The sequence below is a fragment of the Columba livia genome, chromosome 13, assembly GCF_036013475.1.
Source record: "Columba livia isolate bColLiv1 breed racing homer chromosome 13, bColLiv1.pat.W.v2, whole genome shotgun sequence".
NCBI lineage: Eukaryota > Metazoa > Chordata > Aves > Columbiformes > Columbidae > Columba > Columba livia.
This window is the reverse complement of record NC_088614.1, coordinates 20,294,891-20,315,388: the sequence shown is the minus strand read 5'-3', so window position 1 is coordinate 20,315,388 and position 20,498 is coordinate 20,294,891. Positions and strand designations below refer to the sequence as shown.

At 45.3% G+C, this 20,498-nt stretch overlaps 1 long non-coding RNA gene across 4 annotated transcripts; it reads right to left on the bottom strand.

Moving 5' to 3' along the window:
- Positions 1–289: 289 nt before the first annotated feature.
- LOC102088695 (uncharacterized) lies at positions 290–19,414 on the bottom strand. Of its 4 annotated transcripts, none has more exons than XR_010465845.1 (4): positions 9,594–12,211; positions 7,858–7,998; positions 3,108–3,244; positions 290–2,852 (listed from the first exon to the last, which is right to left on the bottom strand). It is a non-coding gene; the product is annotated as an uncharacterized LOC102088695 (long non-coding RNA). The 4 variants fall into 4 exon arrangements; XR_010465847.1 differs by having other exon boundaries at positions 290–1,447; XR_010465846.1 differs by lacking the exon at positions 9,594–12,211 and adding an exon at positions 19,260–19,414 and having other exon boundaries at positions 290–3,244.
- Between the last annotated feature and the right edge of the window lie 1,084 nt (positions 19,415–20,498).

Genomic DNA, 20,498 nt, shown 5'->3' with positions numbered 1-20,498 from the left:
TGCATTTCTGACTTTGCTGTGTGTCCCGCCTCTTCACTGGGACTGCAGAACCTCTTGGAGCAGCATCTCATGTTGGTCATTGAAGCTCAGAAAGAGTCTGAACCATGTGAACCTCTTGTGAGCCCCCCGTCCTCCTGGGGTGGACGTAGCCACTCCTGCTCCACCTTTTCAGAGTTTTGGGGCCTGACCCAAAGCACAGATTTCTGAGGATTTCAGGGCAAACCCACGTTGCCCGAAGAAGCAAGCGCTGAACTGCCATTTAAAAGTGTGTTCAAGTCTTTTATTGGTTTAGATCAAATGATAATAAAGACAAATGCATTGGATTAATAATGCTCCTACCTTGAAATTGAATTTAATATCTCTTGTAACGTAATCACATTTGGGTGTGCCATTACTGAGATGGAGAGAAATTTGTTTTGTTGAGAAATTACTTTAGCATAAGAATGACTTGAGTTTATTAAGAGGGAAGAAAACATTACTACCTTCCCCGACCACTCCCCACGCATTCCAAAAATAAGAAACTCATGTCAACGTGGACATTACTGGTTAAAAAGTAATTACACATAATGAAATGTCATATTTCACACCTACTCTCTGCAAACTGTGCTGCTTAGTCTTCCCCAAAACACTACGGGGTGTAACCAGCTCTTTCTTCCTCCTTCATGACAAGAATATTTCACAATGGAGTTGTGTGATGACAAAAAAAGGGGATGCTGGAAAAGCATCACTACCCAGAGACATAAGGAATTGCCACAGGCCACTGCCTATAATCCCACACAATATTAAGTAGTCGTTGTATCTTTTTAAGGCTTCATTCTTCTGTTGGGACCTACAGCCTCAATGAGAGTTTTTACAGAAATGGAGCACCATGGTACAACAAATTTGGGAACCGTGTCATTTGGCAAAAAATGCTTGCCTTAAATGTTATTTTTTAATGTGTCTTTCAGCCGCTGTCATTAAAATCATTAAATAACCTTAGAAACATGTTTTGTCAGTTGCCTTGGGGACAAGTGTAAAATATCGGGCTGTTAGACGCGTGCACAGCGCAAGGGCTGTTTGAGGAGCTTTGGGGCGGGTGTTGCGGGCTGGACGGGTGGCCGCACACCTCGGCCTCCTCCCAGGCGCTTCCTCCGCGGGGACAGCTGCGGTTGGTTGTGGTTGGATGTGGCGAGTCGGGGAGATGCTTTGTGTTAGCGTTTGTTCGCGTTTCAAAGCAGCTTTGTGCGCGGGTTGCGGTGCTGCCAGGTTCCCTGCAGGAGCGCTGGATGCGGTACCGCGCAGGGACGCGTGCAGCCGTGTGCGCTGGGGCCTCTTCACCCGAACCTTGACTGCTTCATCTCTCCCACAGAAGCCCTGCTCGAAATGACACTTATGCGGTTGGATTTATTCAGCGTGTGAAGAAGCGTGCACGTGATTCTGTGTAAAACCGAATCTCACAATTTTGTGCCTGAGAACAAGAATAATCAGCATATGCAATGGTGCTAACTCGTTCCTAATTATGTTTTCAATGTGGGCGTTGCTGCATATCTCTGGAGGCAGGTACTGTTCTGTGTGCTTAGGCTTGGGTGGATAAAATGGTTTGATTCATACAATATTCCTTTTTATCTAAATATACAGAGATGAGCCTGTGACACCACTAAGAAAAGAGACCGCTAGACGTTGGTTATCATGACTGCAGTAGAAAGGTGCTGAGTTAGAGTTCCTCTGGCAAGAATTCAGCAAATTGCAGGGATTTTGGGGGACAGGAAGAAGGAAACCAAAGATGTTTCAGTTTTCTTCACTGCTTAAAGCTCCATCCTGAATTTAAAAAGGTGGAAGTGTTGGAAAATGGAAGGGCAGCCAGGCAGGTGAGGATCTGATTGGAAACCACAGGAGCAGAATAAAAGCAGGGATGGACATCTGACTAAACATTTTTCTTTAATTCTTTTCTTTGAATTAAACAGTTATGTGGGGAAAAAATAAATGCTTCTTTAAATACTGAAATTTTGAAAACGTTGAACAGGCTAAATTCTCTCAGTTTAATGCCCCAAACTATTCCTGCCTGTAATTAACAGCACCCGATGGCAGCATTTATTAACCATGCTAACACTTGGTTTAGAAAATGATTTTGTGAACTTGCAGCCTGTTTTTTATTGCTGTGCTTTGCTGGATGTCTGCAGAGGTTATATAGCGCCCAATAACCCGCTCCATCCCCAAAGCCAGGCGTGCTTTAGATTCAGGCTTTTGAAAACCAGCTAAATTTACACCCAGCTTGCTCTGGAAATAAATCTGCTCATTTAGATGAGGTCTCATTTGAAATGGCTTAGCCCAATAATTAATCCTTTCATTCTCCTTATATATTTGTGGGTGTTTGAAAGAAGTTTGATTAGTTACCAGTGATTACGCTTCCCAACACCCTGCAAAGGAAATAATAAAATAAAACTTGTCAGGCTTTTGGAAAGGATTGCTGGGGCTGAGTTTGGGCTGGATTTAATACCAGCTTACTAACTGGCAATTATTTGTCTGCCTTTAGCAGGAACGTCATAATGGAAGAGGTTATCATCCAGGAGTTATACGCAGCTTGTTTTGAACCCTGCAACGGAAGGCGCGGTGCTACGAACCGAACCGTGATGGGTTTCGAGTTCCTCCCGCGCAGGGAGAGCAGCGGCAGGTTTGGGGGGCAGGAGCACAGGCACCCACGGGACACTCACCCGCCTTCTCTGTCACCGCGGCTCGTTCCATAAACGCAAGAAAACAGACGAGCTTTTGGTGGCTGATCCGTTGCTTCTACAGGCACTAAATTAACGTAAGGAGTTCTGAGGTTCAGGTCTGAAGATGTTTGCCTAATCCTGGGTTTTTTTGCTTGTAAGGAGCTGCAGAGGGGAGAAGATTGTGTCGGTCTGAGTAGATATTACACATCTAATGCTGCCTATCGTTCTTATCTGTATCATGGATGGATGTCAGAGTTCAGCATACCCGTGCTGTTTAACCTGCTCCTGTTATCACAGTGACCTTACCCAGCTAGGCAGTTCAGAGAGTAGGCACTAAACAGAGCATGAGATGAATTTAATGGATTACTAGGGAGTGTGTTATTGCAAGGAAAAGCACCTGTGGAGCAACATATTTACCTCAGTTCCACTGAATGAGCATGTTGAAAGTGAATTGGCACAGCCTTCTGCTTTATGAAAGGAAGTATTTTGTCATTCTTCATGCTTTCATTAAGAGGATTTAAGGCAGAGGATGCTGAAATGGTTCAGTGTTGGCACTAAAAAAAATAACAGATTAATAGCGAAGCTTGAAAATAGTAAAGCATCTGATTTTGGCTTTTTTTTTCAACAACAAGCCTAATAAACCAGGATGAAACTATTAACATACAAATAGACAACGTCCTGATTAAAACAGCAGCAGCCAGCCCAGCCTGAAGAAGACTTTTCACGCAGAAAGCAGTTACGACAGCGAATGTGGTCTGATTCACTTCATTTGCAACAAACCTGGAAAATCAAAATGTATCCATTCATAATCCTGCAGAAAACACTGCTGGTACTTAAAAACTAAGATGCTCTTGTTTTTTGTGATCGTAATTGTCCTTTTAGAATCCCCCAAATCTACTGCAGGGTTTTACTTCTTTGAGTTTCTACTGTAGTTGGATACTACCAATAAGGAAAAGTCAGCCCTCCAGGTGAAATATTGTGGGAAACCTCCCCAGAGTAAGGGCAGAAATGGTCCTAGATTATACTACTATGGTATATTCACTTTCCTTTCCTGCCTCTCTGCAAAGATGATCTTCTGTGGGAAGACTATACTTACTGACATAACCATTATTTAACGATCTACCTGATTCTAAAGTCGATCCGTGGCAATTGATACCTCCGAGTTAGTTCAGCTTTTGCATACAGTAAGTTTTGTTTTGTCATGAAGTGAATTTTCTCTCAAAGCAAAGCTGGTTTCCGTGGGCCGAGCGTTTGTTGCACGGAGCACCAGCAGCGTGCCCGCTGCTCTGAGCAGGGCTGCCGAGCTCCAGCTCGCCTGAGTGGTACCAAGCCCTGCTGATTTCACCTTGCCCCCGTTCAGAAGGGGTGTGAGTACCTGCTTGGGTCCCTCCTCATTTAGGAAAGAGCAAGGGTTCATCTGCAGTTGGAAGTGTGTGTTTAAGTCCAGCTGATTTCTGAGGTGAACACGTGCATATGCTGAGATGTTTTCCATATCTTGAAGCTCAGTAGATGCTGCTCCTTCTGGAGGAAGGAGTTAAGGTGCGTGTTTCCAGGTGGAGGTAGAAGTGCCTGTAGAGTATCTGAAGGGATCTAGTTTGCCTGAGAGAAGCAATTCTCTTGGGTGTTTAGAAAGAAGCCTTAAAATGGTAACTCGAAGATGCTGACGTTTTTTGTATCTGTCCTAATTTTGATATTGAAGCAAGTACGCATTTAAAACGTGAGTCAGCGAGCTCAACTTCCAGCTTCCTTTTTTTTTGATAAAACTTATTTTGCATGTTCCTTTCTAGGAGGGCATAAAACTGGTAACTTCTGGCATATTTAGGTGGCCCAAAACCTGATCATCATAGATTGTGGATGAATTCAGCTTCATGGTGGAGCATGATTTCTGCATCACAGAGTTAAAAACTTAATTGGAGAGCTGAAGTAGCCTCCAAATGTGTGCAGATGTGATTTTGAGCTCCAAAATAGTTGCATCAGCTATCAATCAAATCAACAAATGATGCAGACAGGCAACTGAAGGTTTTCATTTGTAATAATATTAATTGTGGGTGTAAAATGAAAGTCATAATAAGTGATGAAGGTACCACTCAGTACTTGGATTGAATGCTTTCTAAAGTTAACTCCAAATGGGGAGTTAAAAATGGGACAGTTTTACAAGCAAATGAAATTTCAGGTCTGCACTGGTCATTTTGTGTTCTTGAAAACATGTCATATATAGAAATGCCCACTGATTGTTGTTCTTGATTTGGATTTTCAAGCAGTGTTTTCTGGCTCCCTGTTCGTTAGTCTGGAGTAACTGGGCTGGGAGAGCAGCATTCGGTTCAATATGCAAGGCAAATAAATTATGCAATTATCTGATACGGAGTCACAGAATAGTATCGTATGGAAACAAATGGTGCCAAATCAAAACCACATGTTTTTAAGAGGATTATGAACTGAAGTGATATGCAGCTAAATGTCATCTATTCGCAAAGAATTGAGGAGTTTGAAAAAAATCCTTTTGATGATTGTAGTGAATATAGTAATCGTGAAACACTTGCCAGGATTTTTCCGAGGTCAGTGTCAAGTCATCTGAAATTCAGGCAGAAATTACTCTGCTGCTGATAATCCTTTCTGAGCAGGATTCCTGCCTGCCCTTCGCGAGGGCCCGGTCACTTCCCCTTGGAACACTGCACGTCTGAACCAGTGACTCCAAGCAGTGATTGACGCCACAAGTGTTCAGATGTTTAGAGTTTTATAAGCCATGTATTTAAAATGGACTATTATTTATTTTCAAGGATTTTAAGTCTAATAATCTCAGGTGCTTTCTGCCTTTTTTTTTTCTTTAACAAATAGTGCATTTATGGCATTTAATGCTCTGTGTTTGCCGTGCCTTCACGAAAGATCTTTACGTTTTCCCTCTCTAGACACTGAGCAGGGCTCTTCCCCTCACGTCTGTCGCTGAGGTCTACATGTGGTTGCTAAGCCTCCGCTATCACATAGAAGGGTGGGGACAGGGTAGCAGTTTTCTCTGGAGCAGAGACAAATGCTCATGCCAAGTTGCATAGAAGTACTGGCAATAGCTTTCCTGGGGAGAGACTGAGACAGCTTTTGACAGGAGCCAACACCCATGTGCAAATGAAGAATGCTCATCGCACCATCTGAGTGCTCAGTCCCTTCTCCCGCAGACGCTTCTCTGGGGAACACCCGCTGCTGCGTGTCTGGGGCCAGGGGATGTTCTGTGACCTGTTCCGCGGTCCCTAGATCTGCAGCACCCGCCCCAGCTGTGCTCATGCTCTCTTGTTATTGCATTTTTGCCTGCATGAAGTACTATGAACAGCCAACTGGCTACATTTAAACATAAGAATGCGAGCGAAACGGGTTTCTCCCTGCTTATTTTCTTGTTCCTAGAGACTTTATGGTGGTATCTTTTGTCCCGCTATCAGCCTGGTCTTTGTTTTATGTCATTTGGTGTGTCGAGTGTCCCATCCCCAGGCAGCAGGAGTCTCCTGGGATGGATGAGAGGGACCCACGGTCCGCGTGTGCTCTGCTGCTTCAGGCAAAATGGACTCTGCATACACAAATGATGTCATTTTGGCTAAATTCAGGCCCGAAGGAATCACTATTTTCTTCTGGTTTTCTCTCACGTGTATTTTTAAATTAGCTATAGTTCGGATACTAGCTCACGTATGTCCTGTTCTCTGAATGGTTTGGGGTTTGGTGCTGGGACAGGGTCACAGAAACCTGTTTATTCAGTTAACTGTCAGCTGAGGTCACAGGGGTTTGGAGAGGTCTGTCATAGAGACCTGGAACATGGAGCCAAGAAGAGGCAATTCCCAAAGTGTCTAAAATCTCGTTGACTGATGTGACCAAGTAAATACTCCGATTTAAAGCTTTTGTGTAGAAGACAGTAGAGATCCTTATGCCTAAGTCACTAAAATACATTTTAAGAGTGAAGATGGATGAGCGATTATTTCCAAATATGTGTTTGAAAATAGACGTTGCAGGATTGCCAGAAATGTTTGGAAGTGGAGGAGACAGCAGTATCTCCCATTTGGATAACGGAGCAGGAAACAAGTGCCCCTGCAGCACAGGGATGGGGACCAGAAGGCAGAGGTGAGGGAAGGGCACTCTGCGGGCTTTTTGTTGTGTCCCAAGGCTCTGCATCCTATTTTCTGCACTAAAGGAACGCACCGTGTTGGTTTTCTGCAATAAGCAGGATATTGTTTGGGTCCTTTTCCAACAAAGTATTATCAAGGTGGTTTTGTGTTTTGTTTTGCGTTTAATTGAGGGCAGCAGCAAAGTTCAGAGCACCACATGCAGATGTTACAGGGACACGAAAGTACAAGATAAGGTGCTTCCTACCACAGGAAGGCTATTTTAACAGTTGGGGTTTAAGCTGATATTTACAAAGGAAGGAAAGTCAAAGGCAACAATAATTAATGTCATCATTATAGTCCCGATTTTCAAAGAAACATGGTGGGATTAGGAGCTCAGTCACTTCAGCTTTTCAGAAGGCTCTAGCACGAGATAAGGCAGCATTTGAAAGACAAATAGCACCAAAATGTAGGGGGTTTTATTATTTTCTAATTTTTATACAAGGAACCTATGTTCTCTTCAAGTATATGGATTGCAGATGGAAAAGGGTGTTAAGGAAAGAGAAGGTAAATTCACAGGCCTCACCGTTTTCCCTCATTAATGGTTCTCAGCAGAACGTGCTGAGCTTTGTGACTTTTTATTTATCATTAAAACAATTTTTGTTATTTGCTGAATGGTTAAAATTTCTTTTCCTGATAATTTGGGGAGGTGGCTGTTTATCATATGGAATGATAAGCAAAAGCAGCGAAAGTCTTTTCAAATGGGTTCGTTTGCAGCCCTGTAGAGCTATGCTTCATGAGTTTATTTGCATCGTCAGTAGAATCTAAACTAATTTAATTCATGGTAGGGAGCACATGTTAATGACTTCACTGGGTGGTTAAAGGTAGCACACTCTGTTCTGATCTACAAGCAGTCAATAGATTAAAACCACGTGGTGTCGCATGGGTGGTGAGGACCCTATGGAACTGAATCCATGGTGCCTGTGTCATTCTCCATAGATACATCACATCACAAAATCTGCTGGAAAGTTTGCTAGCACATCAAACAGGCTGCAGGTTGAAACAGGTGCAGGAAATAGCCGTATCCTTACCCAGAAGTGGCGCTGGCCGGTGGGAGCGGGAGGGAGGGAGCTCTGCTGTCAGCTGCACAGCGCCGGTGCTTTCCCGGCCTCCTCCCTCGCAGGCTTGTTCTGACTTCAGCTGCTCCCTGGCCTTCCCAGGCTTGAAAACATCTATAAAGGAGGCGAAAGAAAAGGTATTTCAAGGAATGAAATTAGGAATTGTAAAGATATTTGAGTAACCAGTGTTTTCAAACTGGGTTAAAGCAGACTTAGAATAATCTGACATGATGTAATCCTAGCAAAGTTGCAGGAAAGCAGAAATTAAGTATTTATTTGGGGTATATTACAGTGTCTAGTATGAGATATTGTTAAGTACTGTCAGTAACTCATTATATATTTATTTTAAAAAATAAGAACTTGAAAGAAAAAAGAAATTTCACATTAGTATGCGGTTGCTCTACATGCATTTTACATGTTTCTCCTTCTGTTCCACTAATGGATCCTGACTGCCAGAGCAGCGAAACGAGCCACTGAAATTAGCGGAACTAAGACCCAGATCTATTAAAAATTTTCATTTGCCCGCAGTGTAGAATTTCAGACAGATCCCTGATTTCTGTGAAGTATTTCCAGACTATCACAGCTCTGCCGTTAAATGAGTTTTCTGTCAAAGGGAACGAGCGTGGTGGTGGAAGCCGTTGAATCTTCTGCTTCCCAATGGCCAGGAACCAAAGACAGGGAATACAAAGGATGAACCGTCTCTATGGCATATCTTTAATGCTGGCGGTAAGTTGAGGAACCACTGGGGAAAGAAACATGAATAGCAGAAGAGGCTGAGATGAATGAAGCAGCAATCATCAGCATGGATATACCACCTTAATTGTATCACATCCTAAAAAAGAACTAGATCAAGGCAGATTTCTTGTACCGAAATCCAAAACTAAGAGGCACAAGCTACCCACTTAGGCTGTGTTACGAAGCAGGAGAATGTGGAGCGCAGTTCCCCGGTCTCGTCAGGGCTGGATCGCCAATACCTCTGACCTGTCAGTCCTTGGTGAGCTGGTGCTGCTGGGACAGTCACCAGCCCCAAGATTTGCATATTCTGGGTTAAAATCAGAGGCGGAATGTAATTGCAGTTGGCAACTTATTTATGGGTCATCAAGCAAATAAAACATGCACCAGAATTTATTTGCTGCATCAGTCACCCTCTTAAGGGGAAAAACTGTTGGTGAAAATAGCATGAAAATCTGCTGCAGAGCTGTAAACAGCATGATCTCCAGGACAGAGCACTTACCAGGAAAGCCTCCAGTATTAAGTTTATGCTTCGTATTTAATGTTGCCCAAGCACGCTCTGCTTTTGCCAAAATAATGGAAGTCTGAGCTTTGCTGGGAATTCTCATACTTCTGTGGCTTTAAGTTATATCCTTCAATTTTTTAATTTTTTTTGGTAATGGGAAGTTTCAGTGCCTGGAAAATTTGAGACGCTAAAGGAACCCCCCAAAAAATGTGTATGTAGGAGAGGGTTTGGGTTTCTCCTGAATCCTGGTCAGACTGTGGAGAAGAGAACCAAACCTCAGAACCAAAAATTCCTCAGGATTTTTCAACGTTTCTGCTAACGCCGAATTCCAGGGTCTGGTTTACGTTGGGAAACCTTGACTCCTGGCTCCCAAGGCTTCAATTAGTCAAAATGGTTGGCAGATGGAAAAAATAATTAAGTCCCATCAACTGTTTTGTACAATAAAAATAGACTCAAGACACAATGGCCTTACCTTGAACTTTGCAGGCCAGCGTCACGTCGTGATAAAGAGGGAGTCAGCCTTTAAAACCCGGATTATCTACCCGCTCACACCCCGGGTGCCAAGCCGGGTCGCGGGGGAGGGGCGCCAGGATCCAGCGGGCCGAGCAGCTGATTATTAATTTGTGTAGCCCCGATTGAAGATGTGAATTCTGGCAATGATCAGTAACTTGACATGGATGTTATGAGATTACCTAAACCTTGCAATAGTAGTAAGAATAGTCATCTGTTATTTGAAGAGATGCTGAAGTCCGTGGAAATCTTAAAATTTTATTCTTAGAAATCTTCCTGCTAAATGTGTTGTGTTTCCTGAAGGGGACAGAAAAGCAGATCATACTTCTGACAAACAAACTGGGTTTTTATGCTTATATACGGACTTAGATGCCCAAATTTAAGAGCTTGAATTTGAAAATACAATTACGGAGCAGAAACGTAACCTGTGCCCTAATTTCATATCCAAATTATTTTTACTCCAACTATCCTGTAAGTGGGGCAGAGAATTATACCGGACCTTACACAACTGAGTTCTGAATAATGAATATGTTCCCAAAGAAAGGAGAGGCACGTAGGGAAAATTTGCGAATTCAGAAGTGTGACTTATTACAGAAATGATTTATTACATGAAGCTCTAGTGAGAATTTCCTGGCCCAAGCAATGTTGGGGATAGTGAATGATAGAATACTGGCAATGAAAAGCGGGCAAATTCTCCATCATTGTCAATGGCAGCACCTGACAGTACAGGGCACGTGGGCTAAATCTTTGAGTACAGATTGCAGCTCCCAGGCTGGTGGGAATTACTGGAGCACAGCTGAGGCTCTAGATTCTACTATTAATAAGGTTTTGCAGAAAATGTAGGAGCTCCACGTATCCACGCTTGTACATCTATGGTTTCACATCTGCTCCTGGCTGTCACTCAGTGTTGGATGCAACTGGATACTTAACGTCTAAAGAAATGGAGAAATAAGTTGTGTTGCTCTCAGTGCAAGTCTGATCAAGCTCTGAAGGGTGAGGTAAGTCTGCTTCCTATTGCTCATGTCCTCCTTCCCATTCCTTAAACCTCTTCCAGGTTTGATTTCCATCTCTTTCTTTCCCTGGCTGCCCTGTCCCACTGGGCTGTGCCCCCGTTGCCACCGCAGTTTCCTCCAGGGCTTCGCTACATGCTTGAGCAGCGTTGCTGATGCCGGGTGAGGACAGGCAGACGTGGGGTGGCTCCCAACACGATATCATGACGTGTTTTGGCAGCCCTGGTGTGGTTGAACCACGTGAGCCGTGCCGCGATGCCAGCATTTTAAAGAAGTGATGTTCACACGTTTGCGATTGCTCTGCTGGTCTGGACTCCTCTGAGTGTACAGCAGATGGTCTCCACCTTTATCTTCAGGGAGTGTCTCGTCTTTATTCATGGTGGTAGTCCAGAGAAGCCACTGAATCTATCCCAAATCTCATGGTATTTAGAGAGATAAAGATGTTCAGCTAAGCCTGGGAGTCATTAGGTGGCTGCCTTGGAGCCAAGGCTGTTTGGATGCGGCTCAGTTTCACAGCTGGCAGAAGGAGAATCTTATTTGCATTCAACTGTTGAGCCTGTCAGCAGCAAACTTGTGGAACCACCTCACAATTCTTGGGGGTTTGTGGGGTACTGGAGTGGATATGCTGTTCAGTAAACCCTAAAGATGTCTTTGGTGCGTGTGTGGTGGGGTGTCTGTATGTTTGGAGTCTTTTCTCTCGTGCTTTGTGGTTTGGGTGAGAGCGTTGGATGGGTCTGATGGTCTCCTTAGGTAACAGTGGTGTATCCTGGTATTTCAAGTAGGAGGTGGCAAGGGTGGGGGGTCTCAAGAGGTAGCAATTTTGCTTTGAGTTGCAATAGAAATAACTCCACCTGGATCTCCAAGTGAACCTTCAGATCCCAATTTTGTATAATCTCTCAAGAGCTGGGCTCCAGGGTTCAGCCTGTCCCAAAGCACGTGCTTCTGATTGTACACAGCTGGCCTAGAGGCCAGGAAAAAATCAATGTATGCACCATTGTGTTAGACCCAGTGAGGGCTGGCAGAAAGGGTGAGCTGATAAATCTCATGTGAATATGCTGCAGCAGACCAGTCCTACAAAGATCAGAAGTAATTTGGTAGAAAAGCTGCCTGGTTTGCTTTCCGCCTGAGAATGCTCACTGAGCAGGCTCCTGCTCAGAGCAAGGGCTATTCCCCGAGATGCCGCCAACGTCACCGGGGTGGTGTGAGGTGTGGTACCCTGCCCTGCAAAGGCACAGCTGTGCTGCGCGGATCCGAGCAAGCAGCACATCTTGATGTCTCCTGCGACTCATAAGGGGAAGGCTTTGATGTATGTCCAGGAGCCGGCTGCCGTGATGCAAGATGCGCTGCAGAACCTGCTTTTCAGGGAGCACATCCGTAACCATGGGATCTCTGCAAACAAAATCTTGTCCATCAGGAAGCCTGGATCGGTGATTGATCCTCAGGAGTTCCTGAAGAGGAGATCCTTGTCCTAGATTTGGCGCTAGCGTCCTCCACCTCCTGGGAAGCATAAGCCTATTTCATGCTGTTACATGAAAAGACAAAGCAAAGGCTTTGGGTTTCGCTTCTAGCTCAAAAGCACTTCAGTTCTAGCATCAGTGCTCCTGTAGAAAATGCTCAAGTGCCATTTTGTGTGGTGTGTTGTAATGTAATTTAGTTGTAATGCCCTACTTTAGAGAGACACTACACTGGAAGTCTCTGGGTTTTCACCAGTGGAGCAGCCATGCCAGCTGGCTTAGACAAACTGTTGGGATAATTCTTCTGGTTTTCTCACCCATTTCCTCATAACTCAGTATCCTCAGTTTTACTTCTTTTCGCTCGCCTGGCTCCAGGTTTTCTCCTTGGCGGTGCTGTCGCTTGCTCTCCCGTGCCCACGCGCAGGCTCGGGCAGATGCTCATAACCTGACTTCACAATTCACCCCTCTCCCTTGCTAATTGTATGAAAAAAGGGAAGGAGGAGTGAAAACAAAAGTGTTACATAGCAGAATGAGGCAAAAATAGAAATCCAAGGATCTGGTGGTTGTAAGAGATGCCTAGAAATTTCCTTCTGCAGTCTCGAGTCTCTCTTAATCATCTCTCATCCTTCGCTTCGCTGCTCTCCTTTCAGCTGTTCAGGCCAGGTTGCTTGGTAGTCTTTTCCTGCCAAATGCTATTATAACCAAGCTGCTCTGATCTTTAGCCAAATCTTAGGAAAGAAGTGGGTGTGCTGAAGCATTGGTGAGCCACTGGAGGAACGCTTTACCATGACTGGAATGGCAAACATGACTGTACAGATGAGAAATGCCGGAGCAGGGCTACAGCGCTACCGTGGGGTCTAATTTCAGCTGTTATATCCAGGGAAGAGCAACCCTGAACGTCTAGAACATGCAACCATTTCATCCTGGTATTAGCACACAACCCAGATAACATGAACAACATCTTTAGACGTACCCCTCTGCCTCTTTGTGCACTTGAGACAACTGTCTGGGCTTTGCTGGTGTGTCCCCGGGCTGTGCTGACTAAGTGCATATCCCTGGTAGGAACAACAGACCACACTGAAACTCCTGCCTATGCGTCCTGGAGACAAATCATCAAGCAGATGAAATGGCTCCTGTTGAGCTGTCGGGGCTCCGTCCCCGCTCTCGGGGTTCAGTGTGGGCTTCATGGCTGTGTCCAGCCAGCTTTGGGCAAGTGCAGCTGGAGACGCAGAGCTGGGAACACAAAGGCTTTCCAACTTCATCCTGCTGCAGCATGCTAAAGGAGAGCTGAAACACCATCTGAACTCATTTCTGCAAGATCTTGCTCCAGTCTGATTATTAAAAGAAATGTCCAAGGAAACAACAACAAACCCTGAACATGCTGTTCAGCAGGGCAGTGAGCTCGCTGGTTCCCAGATCCTACATTGATTCTGTGCTGTACATCTGTAATAAGAGTGGCTCTATTTGCTTAGCAGATGCGCTGGAGTCACATAGAGTTCACATTTACCGTACCCATCAAGATGCAAATCCCAAATTTCATTTGCATGGTCCTGTTGGTAAGGATGTTATGCACAGGTCAGGATTCTGTCTCTCCCCCAAGCCCTTTAAATGTGTTTATTCATTTCGTTTATTTTCATTTCCCTGTTTCCACATGTCGCTCAGTCAGATTTTCTGTTAGCAAGACTGAGAGACAACTAACATATGTTACCCCACAACTGACCTTGAAGAGGAACTGAAGAAACCATCTTCCCTAGGGCTGAGATGTAATTCAGACACACGCTTGCTCAGTAGAGGTCCTTTCCTGAAAAGACACTGCCAACTGCATTGCAAGCCCTGGAAACATTTCTGCCTGCGTCGATAGCAAAGCATGAAGTGTGTACCGGGGAACAGTAAGGATTCAGCCTTCTGTGCCATCTCTCCCTTGGCTCTTATAAGCAAGGCAAACAAATTCTTTGTGTCTTAGAAGAATTGGATAATTCAGCCAACTTGAGTCATTTCCTTGCAGTCCTGGCTTTTCACCTGGGGGAGCAGGTTTGCTGGTCCTGCCCAGGTTAAATGACTGAAAATCAATGTGGTTTGACAGCTGTGGGAAAAAAAAATGGATGTACAGACTGTTGAGCAACAAAGGCTGTTTGAGTGGATACAAAATGAGGCACTAAAACTGTTGTCTGTGATCTTCCTACAGGCTCTTGATTCATGGCAGCCTGGCCAGCCCCGGCTGATAGGATCGGTCTGGGCTCTTCCGCAGCACTTCCCGCTTCCTCGCACACCCTGCTCAGGAAAAGGAGACGCAGGTGGGCCGCGCTTCTCTCCCCCGTCCTGGTGTGGCCAAGCCAGGCATGGCAAACACAGCGTGGGTACGTCCGTGTTGCCTCAGCCTAATGCTGCGGTTTGACGTGGTGATAGCCCCTGCTCCACTGGTGAGCTCGGTTGGCCTTCGAAACAGCAAGACGTGGAAGCCCTCGTCTGTGGAGCCCAGGGTGTCTGCAGGGCTCGTCACGGTGGCACTGTGAAATGGAGGTGCTGTGAGCGCCTGTGCAGAACTGGGGAATGATGCCAGAGCTGCTGGTTAGACCCCCTTGTATTTGTCACTTAGACCAGTGCTGTAGGTAACAAGGTCTGGCGAAGCAGGTCTCGGTTTAGCTTGGAGTCAGCTAGCTTGTCACACCAGGTGGATGCTCAGGAGTTGCCCAGTTTAGAGCCCTCCGTGCTGGAGGCTCCACCTCTGCCTGTCACCCCCATAGACATCAACTCTCCTGGTCCTGCCACCTGGCACCGACCCCAGGCGCTCCTACAACTTCCTCACTTCTTTCCTACTGTCTCCAGGCTGCGGTCACTCTTTGTCCGTGGTTCGCTTTACCTGGGGAACACGATTGCTCTCTTTCCTACAGTAATTCAGAAGTGACTTGTGTTTTGGGGCCGAGGGCTGGGCAGTTAGGGAGGGGGCGGTCTGTGTGAACAGGTTTCATAGCTGTCCTTATTGGCTTGGTGTCACCCCCTTGTGAAATTTCACATCAATGCTGAATTACAGCGCAGGGGGGATAAATGTTACATTCAGCGTGACTGGCCAGGTCTGACACACAGCAACACTAAATACCTACCCAGACAAAATCCCAAAGTCACGCGAATTTGAATCCAAAAACCTGCCTCCCCAGTTATCGCTTAGTAACAACTTCATACAATTTTCCCTGTGTAATTAAAGTGTCTTTCCTGAGCCAAAAATGAAATTTTCTTTACAGCAGGCAAGTTTTACATAAAGCTAATTTTTTCTTCAGTTTCTCTCAGTTGAATGTAATGGGTTTTTTTAGCTGTATTCGTAGAAATCCATTTTGGGAGATAGCACATTTCTTATCCTAATACTTCAGGTTAGTGGGGAAGGAAAAAGGTAGATGGTGTACATCGGTTTCTCCTGGGCCCAGTATCAGCCAAGGTGCCAGGTGCAGTGGATGTTCCTGCAGGTACCACATATCACCGGCACTGCATACAGGTGAAGTATTGCTAAGGAAGCTTTTATAAACCATTGTTAACGCTCACGTCAGCTCAGTAATACCTCCCGTTATGACATCTATTTTAAGGAGAGCTCAACAGGGTCACGTACACAATTTTTCATGTTTTCATGCTGCGGTGCTGATTTTGGCCGCTCTCACGTTCCTCAGCTCCCCCGTGACTGTTGCTCGGCAGCCCCTGGGAGACCCGGGGCTGTCCATGGCCGTCACCTTCTGCCAGGCCGGTGCTGAGAAACCCTTCCTTCGCTCCCTCGCCTCCCCCCAAATGCCGTATTGCAGTTTAGTAACCATTTTTGGAGATGTGGGCTCCTGCGATCTCTCGGATGTGCCTATGGCTCCGTTGGCATCGCAGGTCTGGATTTCTGTCACCACCCTAAGAATGGCCCTGTTGGCAAAGGAACAAAGCTCAGTAAATAACATTTTGAGCCTGTCAAGTCTGATTTACAGAAAGCTTCCATGATTTAGAAAAGCAACAAGCAGTGATTACTTTCTGCTCCACCCTCATTTTAATTATAAAAAATGCTAGTATAGTTTTCCAGTTGACAGCCCTGTAAAGGGAGTCGGTGGAGTTGGAGTCAATCTTCCAAATAAACGCATTTCTCAGACATAAACATGGTAAATATTTCTTTTGAGAAAGATACAAAGAATGGTTAACTTAAAATATGCATATAACAACATATTACCCACAGCTTCTCATGTTTAAAAAGATTCCATATGCTGGGAAAACCCATAAAATAAAACCCAAGAAATGCTGCATCCTCTTTCTATTAATTTGAAACAGTCACTTAATGGGGAAAAGGAAAAGAAACAAGAAAGAAAACTGGGGGAACACAGTTATTTTATTTTTTCTTAGAAAATCCCAAAACAAATCAGTAACTCCAGCATTCCAATCACTTCATCCTGTTTTTAGTGGTGTATTAATATGTAAACTCAATACTCGTGTTGAAAAATAGCTTTGGGTAAGGAAAAATGGTAGCAAATTCCAGGGTGGCCTTGCTAGCATTTTTGATTGAAAAAACTTGGAAAAGTGTTGTTGTTTTAGGCTGATGAGAAGTGCTGCCATCTTTTGTGGTTTACCCAGGATTGTCCCAAGTTCGACTGTTGTCTCTGGTTTGGTTTAAAACTCAAAAAGGGGCCAGTAACCGTGGCTGCCTCTCTCCCCCTAAATCCCCCATCCTTGCCCCACATTTAAATGAGTAATTGACTCTAAAATAGGCTTGCTGAAGCAGCTTTCTGTTAAAGTACTGGGCATGAAACAGTCTGCTTTTCTTATTTTTTTTTAAGCGGAGTCTGTATCTCTGAACGGGTCTGTTCCATATGGTTGTGGGCTGCAGAGCTGGGATGGTGTAAGCTGGTGCATAAGACTTGCTGGGCTCTGGGCTGGTTTTGCTCTTCACTTGGTTTATGAATTGGATGAAGTCACTGTATTTCACTTGACTTAATTGGCGATTCCCCCTGTTTTATCTGACACTTTCACGTGGGGAGCACTTGATGTGCAGATGCTGGTCGCTCCCTGGCAGGGGCACCTGAAACTGATCCTCCAAGGAGCGGAGCAGAGTCCAAGAGTTTGAAGACCATAACATGGAGATGATGACTCTCCTGGTTTATATCACAGCCCAGCAGTCAGGGCTCTTCCTTGGAGATCTGCATTCAACCGTCCACCCTCAGTCTGGAGTATTTCCAGTTGTCTTGTACCACTGTCCTGTGAACCTCTTTGGGCTTTTAGCTTTGCGCGGGGTCCAGGCTGCAGTTCAAAACTCCTTATGTGGTGGGGAGGCCAGGAGCAGCGCTGGGGACATGGCTGGGCTGGGCTCTGCCCCAGGAGGAGCAGCACATGCGCGCACCCCATGCTCAGCCCCTGCAATTAACCCGGGGGGTGTTTAAGCAGCAGGATAGCAGCCAAGCAGGCGCTGTCCCAGTCCAGGCACCCCAATTCCCGCTCTGTGCCCCTGCGATGGGGCTTGGCCGGAGCGCAGTGGGGTTCTGCGGCGAGGGAGGGGGTTAAGCGGCCGAGCCGAGGGCTCCCAGCTGCGCGCACTGGCTGCCGGGGAGCGGGGCTGGGCCAGCTGCGCGAGTTCAGGAGTTCCCCCGTCAGCTCGAGAAGGGCCGTGCCTCCAGCCCTGCGATTAGCACCGGGGGAGTTAAGTTTTTATGATAGGGCAGGAGATGGAAAGAAACTGCGTTCGACTGATTCCTCGCTCGTGAGGTGTCTGGGGAGGGTCTGGGCTGTGCAAGAGCTGTCCCGAGAGGAGCTCTTGGCAGCGGGTTATGAGAAGCCTGACCCGCTGACTCCTTCACTTAGCAGCTAGGCTGGGGAGATGCTCGCTTAGCCCAAAAGCTTGGGTGAGGCAGTCAGCTGGAGTTCAAGATACAGGGACTTAATGTCCCATGACTGAGTGGAGCTTGTTTGACCTGTGGTGCAGATCTTGAGAATAAGGAGCAGAACTATTTTTATGGTATGTGCTGAGCCTGCTATCCCTGACTCAAACACCTCCTGGAAATGAATAGTTGAACATACATGTGACTGTGTATAGCCCCTTCTTCAAACACAATCTGAAACGGGGCAGAATATCTTCCAACTTCATAGGCTTTTTCTCCTGCTAACTGCATAGGATCAGCTATAAAACCTGTAGGGACGAGGCTTTATCGCAGGGAGCAGTCGTTCAGCCCACACTTCTGAGCAGTGGCCTTCAATGCTGAATTTGTTAAGCTAAGTGATGTGAATTTCTGCTCTCTAACTGAACTGGAGTAGAAGGGAAAAGCCCCTCAATTCCCATTTTGTTTGTTTGTTTGCTAAGCCACATGGCTGCCTGCTAAAATCAAGAGATGTTACTATTGGCACAGCAGGTTTAAACTCACTACTGTGTTTTGCATGTTCTAATAAAGGAAGAAACTGATTGAATGAGATTGTCTATTAGTTGCGTTGGATCAGCAGTTTCTTCTTTGTAGCGATGCAACAGATTGCTTGCTGAATAATACCGTACGAATATACTCAGCATGCAAAGCCCTGTAAACTGTCTGAAGAAAAATTTTCCCCAATTGCTTCCAAGCCAGTAGCTGCTTCTAATATTCCTGTATCCAGTGTGAGCCCAGTGCTGTACTGAACATGCATCTAGTGTTTGTCAAGAGCTGTAATAGTGAGGAAAAAGGGTGTTGAGGAGAGCGGAGCGGAAACACGATAGAGGGGCTGGTAGTGTGAGGAGGTCCCTGGGCTGCTCTGTGGGGCAGCTTGGTTCTGTTCCTTCTCTTGTGACTTTGGGAAAGTCTCTTAATCTGCTGTCTCAGTTCCACAGATGCGTCGTAAGAGGCACCATCTTGTCTCTTATATGTAGTACATGTTGCGTAAATGCCTATAGCATGTATTAAGTATATACATGTAGTACGTACTAAGGTTGTAAAGCAAGAACCAATTCTGAAAGACTTGGATGATGCCCAGGACACAGGATCCTGATTTCACAGTGTAACATGAAACCCAAATGAATTACGTCCTCTTATTCTCAACAATATTTATCTGGATGCTGAGCTTGGGTAGATGTTGATTTTCAGCATGTATATTAGTGTGCAAGGGAACGAAAGGGGAGGATCTCCTACAACAAGCATTTTGTTTTTCCCATAAATACCTGTCGCACAGTATTACAGAAAAGTAAAAGGTTCTTACCGCTCATAGGGTGTTATGGTAATCCTTCACGGAGTCCTTTTAATGAATAAACCAGGGATGCTTCGTAAGTCGTTTATTAAGGGTTAATGATGTGTCTTCTCTCTTTGGCATCATTCCCAGCCCAAATCAAGCCTGCTTCATCTCATATGGATATGAAAGACAAACTGTACAGATTGAAAACATCTGTATACTGAGTGAATGAACCACATGGCAGCAGTGTCATGCAGAGATTTACTTAAAACTGTCCTCTTTTGTTTGACTTTAGAGGAACAGCACAAATAAATACAGTAGGTTCTGTTTAAACAAAGAGGACTCTGATCAATAGAGGTTTGGATAGCTTATGACCTTCAACTATAAACAAAAAATTGGGGTAAACCCCACATGTCTTAGGTCAATTGCCATCTTATTTACTTTATTACACCACTAATGTTCTAATCTGTCTTGCATATAAAATGCTTTTTACAAGCCGTCTTGCTTTGCTTCTCCATTTTTGCCAGGGATAAAAGAGAAGGTTGTGTGTGTTATTCAGAGCAACCTGCGAGTGTGGGTGTGAGTGTGCCGTGAATTTTGAGTATTGGTGTAAGCAGAGAGCTCAGACAAACCAGTTCGGGCAAATTTCAGATTCCAGTACACTTGGCTGAGGTCTCTGGTGGCTTTGTGAGGGGGGTCGAGATCCATGGGGAAAAGCAAGATGATTTGTGGCTCGCCATAAGCAGGGCTGTGCTACAGAAGCAGGCCAGAGGCAGTGCTGGATTGCTGGATAAGTGGTCAGTGTGTCCTGTGCCAGCAGGGGCGATCCCTGCTGCACCCACGCCTGGAAACATTCGCACATGTCTGCTAGAGACTGCCCCTAGCTCTGAGTCTCTATTATTATTGTTATTACCATCTCCCAGCAAGATTAAGTAATTCCAAATACTGAGGGGATGACACTTCTGCATGTGTTCTGCCCTTATGTCTCCAAATAGCTGACTTAAATTGTCATTACTTTTTTTTTCTGGCACATTTTCTAGAGGGGAGAGACTATTATCATATCTTGCTTCTGTCCATCTTTATCTTCCCTGGCTAACTTTTAATCCTTTTGGTCAATTTTAACAGAAGACAAAAAGAATGCCATGGGGAAAAAAAAAAGTCTATAGATGTTTCTGAAAACAGAGAGCAAGGTAGGGGAGAAAGACCCTGGTCACACCTTCCCCGATAGATAAAGTACCAGAGCCCTCATGATGCATCTGAGAAGCCAGT